This window comes from Capsicum annuum, chromosome 11 (assembly GCF_002878395.1).
Source record: "Capsicum annuum cultivar UCD-10X-F1 chromosome 11, UCD10Xv1.1, whole genome shotgun sequence".
Lineage (NCBI taxonomy): Eukaryota > Viridiplantae > Streptophyta > Magnoliopsida > Solanales > Solanaceae > Capsicum > Capsicum annuum.
Genome location: NC_061121.1, coordinates 32,404,900 through 32,411,710, shown reverse-complemented (window position 1 = coordinate 32,411,710; position 6,811 = coordinate 32,404,900). Strand labels below are relative to the sequence as shown.

Sequence of the window (6,811 nt, the reverse complement as noted above, 5' to 3'; positions counted from 1 at the left end):
CATATAGATTTCCTTGTCCAAATCTCCATGTAAAAACGCAGTCTTTACATCCATTTATTCAAGATACAAATTCTCTTATGCAACAATGCTCAATAAAATTTGGATAGTAGTTAATTTCATAATAGGAGAATATTTCAGCATAATCAATACCTTTCCTTTGTGAATATCCTTTAACTACCAACCGAGCCTTGAACCTTTTTTTGCCATCTGGTTCTGCCTTGATTCTGAACACCTGCTTGTTCAACAAGGCCCTCTTCCCTGCAGGTAACTCAGTCAACATCCACGTGTTATTCTTCTTAAGTGAGCTCATCTCATCATCCATGGCTTGCTCCCACTTGATTGAATCCTCCACCTGCAGGGCCTCAGCAACAGACTCTGGTTCCCCTTCATCAGTCAGCAACAGATAATATAATAATGGTGAATACCTATCTGGTGCTCTAATGGTCCTGGATGATCTCCTCTCAACCTGCTCAGGTGTCACTTGTTCCACCTTTGGTTCCTCAACAACAGTCTCTGGAGTTTGTTGAGTATCTGTTGCAATATATTTGGGTGTACTCTTCGGCAACTCAAGCTCAACTTCCACTTGCTTTATAGTTTCTTGAACCTTTTGCTCTCTGTCCTTGTACAAGACATTTTCATCAAATGTCACATCACAATGTCTTAGGATTTTCTTGTTTCTGTCATCCCAAAACCTGTACCCGAACATGTCAGAACCATAACCTATAAAGTAGCACTTTATAGCTTTAGCATCAAGCTTATATCTCTTATCTTGATCAACATTAACATAAGCAGTGCAACCAAAGGTTCTCAAGTGAGAATACTTGAGCTCTTTTCCTGTCCATTCTTCTTCAGGAATCTTGAACCCCAGAGGAGCTGATGATCTCCTGTTGATCAAGTATGCAGTTGTGCTCACAGCATCTGCCCAAAACGTCTTAGGCAGCCCACAGTGTATCCTTATGCTCTTTGCACGCTCATTCAATGTTCTGTTCATCCTTTCAGCAACTTCATTCTGCCTTGCCTTCCCAAGAACTGTCCTCATCCATCTGATTCCTTCAGCTGCACAGAATTGTTTGAATTCTAACTTGTCATATTCTCCTCCATTATCAGAACTCAGGCATTTGATTTTCAAGCCAGTTTGATTTTCAACTTCAGTTTTCCACCTCTTGAAAGTAGTAAACACATCTGACTTATGTTTCAAGAAGTAAACCCATACCTTCCTGCTGAAATCATCAATGAAGGTGACATAGAATCTGGATCCACCAAGTAATGAAACAGGAGATGGTCCCCAAACGTCTGTATGGACCATTTCCAGCCGTACTTGCTTCGGCTCTCTCGCAGTCTTCGTGAAGCTTACTCGCTTCTGTTTACCCATAACACAACTCTCACAAAGACCCATATCAATAGATTTCAGCCCCTCTAAAGCTTCTTTTGCAGCCAACATCTTCATTTCTTTGGCACTCATGTGTCCAAGTTTGTTGTGCCACAGACATGAACCGGAAGTACCCTCAGCAACAGCATCCATGTTTATACACCCTGCAGTGGTGTACAAAGTTCCAAGTTTTATGCCGCGTGCTACAACCATAGCACCCTTCACAATCTTTCACGAACCTTTCCCAAACTCTGATGTGTAACACTGACCAACAGAGATCAGATTTTTCTTGAGACCAAAAATATATCTGACATCCTCCAATGTCCACTAGTTTTCTGCTGGAGTTTTTATGCAGACATCCTCCTTTTCTTCAATCGCCAATGGCTTGTTGTCATCAAGATACACCTTTCTAAAATTTCCAGACTTGAAGTTTTGGAACAATTTCCTTGCTAGGAGATGAATAAAAAGATGAAACAAAATCCAATATCCAGGATTCAACCGGGCTGTCCACACTAAGGATTAGAGCATCCCCAATGTCTTCTACTGAATTAATAGAATCATTATCACCTCCAGATTTTCGATTCTTCTTCTTTTTGGGTTTCTTGCACTCTGTCCGAAAGTGTCTTTTCTCTCCACAATTCCAACATGCCATGTTGGATTTTTGTGGAGATTTTCCACGATTCTTCAATTTTGATCTGTCATGTGTATTTTGACCCCTCGACTGGTCTCTCCCACTTCGGTCAACACTGAGAGCACTACCAGATGATTCCCCAATTTCTCATTTGCGAATGCTTTCGCTAAGAACAACGTCTCAGATTTCATCAAACTTTAGTTTCTCAGATCCACGGGAACTGCTAATGACAACAAAACCAGTATCCCAAGACTCGGGTGGAGATGACATCAAAATCAGTTCTTTAATTTTATCTTCGAAATTAATATCCACAGAACACAGTTGACTAACGATCATATTGAACTCATTTATATGATCAGCAACAGATCCATTCTCAGACATCTGTAAATTGAACAATCTACGCATCAAATATACCTTGTTCATCGTAGATGGTTTTTTGTAAATATTTGATAATGCCTTCAACAGATCGGATGTGGTTTTCTTCTTAACGATGTTGAACTCCACATTTCTCGACAAAGTGAACTGGATCAGCCTACCTGCCGATCCTTGAGCTTCCAGTCCTCCTCCTTCATGGACTCCGGCTTCACCCCAGTCAAGGGTTCGTGAAGATTTTTCTGGTACAGATAGTCTTCGATCTGTATCTTCAACAAACCAAAATCGGATTCATCAAATTTCTCAATTCCAAACTTCGATCCTTTCATTTTCAGTGATCATGATGAATCTCCCAAGCTTTGATACCAGTTGTTAGGATCGATTAGCAGTTCACACATACTAAATCTGTGGAGAGGATGAAAAAAACTAGAGAGAGAGTTCTTTAGGAGAGAGAGAGAATTAATTTCATGGTAACACCCGTGGGTAACCTCCACGGCGGACAGGCTATTTATATTAATGACTTAGAGTATATACAATTACAGAGAATGAGTAATCAGGCTCCACAACCTAACAGGTTGTGGAGGCGGCTTCCATAATTTCTAAATCTGGCAGAGGTATGTCACATTAGCAATGCCTCTCTCATCCAGACACTAATGACGACACCAATCATCATCTTGCTCGCCATCAATTTGTAACTACCAATATGCTCTGAGAGCTCATTCATTTCTAGACTCTATAAAGTACATATTCTCGTTTTTCTAAGATATTCAATTCAATTATGTTATAGGAAAGGATCTTGTTGATTCAAGATGACTTATCAGCTTATGGAGTTAATTTACAGACTCTTAAGGTAAAAACGACTACCCAAGGTTATGTTCTACTTTAAGACGCACTTGATACTCTGTTTGCTTGTGTAAACACATACTGGAATAACTAAATACTAGTAATTATTTTCTGGTTATGATTTTTTTAATTTCTCTTGGATTTATTTACATTTGTAATTTGAACATTATTGTATTGGCCTGCTAACAAGGCTACTGTTTCTTCTTATGAACTCACTGGTCAATTGAAGATATCTGAACCATAAAAAATAAAGACGCCGACACTTGGTAAAGACATGTTTTCTTCAGTTGACCTTTCTTTACCCTTTTTGCTCAATTACAATCACTTTATTTTTGTAGAAAAGGTATATTTCTCTCCATTTAATATTATGTTAATATATAATCTGATTGCAATTCTTTTTCTCATTGGATCTATCCTTGCTTATGCAAAGATAACTTCATTGAGAAATTCTAGAGCTTAATGCAAAGAGAAGGTATGGGGTGTTTATGTTTCCTTAATAGATTGGTAATGTTCATCGATATTTTTTTGAACAAGTTGTAGATAAGGCTAACACTTAGTAGTTCCAATGTTGTAGCTTTTGTCAAACTTACAACGCAAGTCTGGATTGATAGATAAATCAGTCTCTGGTCAATCCATGTCTGTGTTGTGCCAATGTTAGAATAGCTAACTTAGTCACTGTTCTTTTTCTAGTTTGAATTTACATATACTTGGACAAAGAATACTTACTAATTTGACATTACTTGGCTACTGCAAAATTTTTCGAATTGCATTTACACATAACATGACCTAAGTAATGCTACCAAACTTCGATTTACGCCAAAAGTAGATTCAGTTTCTAGTACTTAGAAGATTTGAAAATCATCTACCGATGTTGTTTGACATGTTTGTTATCTTTGATATGTGATGACTATTAGCAACTAGAAATTGTGCTTGGAGAGTGATAAATGATAATAATATCTGTCTAGCATCTAGTTGTATGAGAAAGAGAATACTTCATCCAATTTTGCATATTCAGATATACAATGATTGTGTGGTTTTTCCTTTGCTTTTTAAAAATAATTTGGTGCAATTGTATGGTCATAGAAACAAAGACTTTTTTATTGAGCTATCATTGTTTAGTTAGACTCAGAAATTAAAGAACTACAAAAATTATAAACGGGCTTTGATCTAGCAATCTTATCACTGAACTGGTACATAGCCCTCCTTTGGCCAGATATAAACCTATCTATTCTCATTCTAACTCCGAGGCTCATTTCATTTAAATTTTGTGACTACACTACCTTGAGATTTAGCTGCCATGTTGTTAATTAATTGAAGTTATTTATGCTGAACTGATGCAGGAAATTCCATGAGTCAGTATCCTCTATATTCAGAAATGATAATTGCAGCGACTCAACATCAAAGCCTGGTCTGTTAATTCACATAAATAAACGTTCTTTTGTTTGTGGTGTGTTGGCAAGTTTCTTCTATTATATGGATTTTTAACTTTAAAGACTTCAAAAATTCTTCAAATTGAACAAGAGTTGTTTAACACTTTCCCAAGCAGGTTCAACAAAAGCCAAACCAGATGTTGAAGCTTTCAAAAAAGACCAGAATAAGCAAGCTCAGATAGTTTCTCAGATCACTAAGGAAGAAAAGGAATACCAATTTGAACAAAATATTTATAGGCAGACTAAGATTTCACCGAGGTTTACATTCACATTCTGTTTTAAGTGATTGAAGATGCATTAGCTGGAGTATAAACTGCCAAAGCTGCGAAAATAAGGTATTTATGATTGAGTGTTTTTTTATGTTGTTGGAATATGTACGCTCATCAAAGTTTTTTGTATCACCAACCCTACTTGAACTTTCCTTTGTTTGTTGCATTTTTCAACTGAATCAGTAAAGCCGAATCTGCATCATCCTAATGAACCTCTTTGCTTCTTGTTTTAAGTATCATTTTGTTTTATTTTGTTACATTCTTAACTCTTAAGTATGTTGGCCTACTTGCAGATGTATAGTTGTGACGATAAAACTATCCGAAGATACTCTAAAAGCAGGGGAACCATTACTCATCGAAAAGGAAATAAGCGATATCTCACGTGAAGATATACTCAATGGTGGCTCTGGTAGCCATAGTATATAGTTCACCAACATGTTAAGAAATGGCATTTTTGTGTACCATTTGACAAATGTAAATATTGAAACTCTTTAATGTTATTTATGAAAAAACTTGCGACTAAGCTCTTTTTTGTAATGACTCTATGTTGAAGGATTTCCTATTCTTTGCTCCCTTAATTGTATTAATATAATTCTCTCTCTCTATATATATATCCATCGTTGCAAGAGGTGACAAAAATCGTTGCAATAGCTAATTACAATAGTTGCAATAGGTAGCAAAAAATATTGCAAAAGATTTGAAAATCATTGCAATAGGTTTCAAAAAGTGTTGCAATAGATAGTTAAAAATCGTTGCAAAAAGACCAAGAAGTGTTGCAATAGATATTTTAAAATGATTGCAATAGGGTTATTACAACGCTTTTCTATCGTTACAATATAGTCTATTGTAATGGTTCTTCACTATTGCTATAGACAATATGAAGCGTTACAATAGTTGTTAAAAAAATCGTTGCAATAGGTCTATCTATTGCAACGGTTGTTGAAATCGTCGCAAAAGTCGTTGCGATACATCAATTGCAATGCTCACATATGCAACACATGTCAAACCGTTGCGGTAACTCTATCGGCAACGGTTTCTGTATCTATCACAACTGTTTTTGAACCGTTGCCATCGGGATAATTTCTAGTAGTGTCATGAGAAGAGATACTAAGATTTTCACCTCAATAGAAAGAAACGTGATATCTTAGATTTCATGTTATTAATTAAGACTTAGAGAATTCGTTATAAAGAGGGGTTGTATGTCATACCGAAAGAGGATATAATGTATGTCTTGTGATCATGGGATAATTATAAAAGGAGGATAAAATTTGAATTAAATTGTATAATTATCAACTATGCTTAAAATAATTGCTTTCCATATTCGATTATAGTTTGGCGGTTATGAATTTCATGATCTTCAATTGACCTAAAATTTGATGGGTCCATAAAAAATGACTTGGTGGACGATAGTTACTGCTTTTCTATGAATGAGGTAACTTTTTGTTATTCTTTAGTTGTTTAGATTAGTTTTAGATAGTTTGTCAGATTAAAATTTGATGTAAGTATGGAAACTCTATTTTTTTATATCGATCTTATATACATTAAATCTGAAAACAAGATTATACTTCGACAAGAATATAAATTAGATTATTTTTTCTTGAATCACTTGAATTGATTGCCTTTTGAATTTGGTCATAGATTTGGAGATTGAAAATTTACGGACTTTAATTGACCTGAAATTCGGTAGGTTCATCAAAAACGACCCAGTAAGCAGTAATCACTTCTATGTAGTAAATCACGTTAGTTTTTGACTGTTTAGGATCGTTTAGATGGTATTTTGGGCAATTTTTTATTTTCTAAAAATTAATTTTAAGAACAAAATAAATTGGTTATGATCTAATGGTGATATAGATTGTTCTTTATAGTTTCTATGACTAAATTCTAGCGAAATACTCCC

General features: G+C 35.6%; 1 long non-coding RNA gene across 1 annotated transcript; it reads left to right on the top strand.

The window, feature by feature from the left end:
• Window positions 1-3,159: 3,159 nt before the first annotated feature.
• On the top strand, window positions 3,160-5,432 carry LOC124888663. Its single transcript, XR_007047276.1, has 4 exons — window positions 3,160-3,222; window positions 4,556-4,623; window positions 4,762-4,980; window positions 5,208-5,432. It is a non-coding gene; the product is annotated as an uncharacterized LOC124888663 (long non-coding RNA).
• The last annotated feature ends 1,379 nt before the right edge of the window (window positions 5,433-6,811 follow it).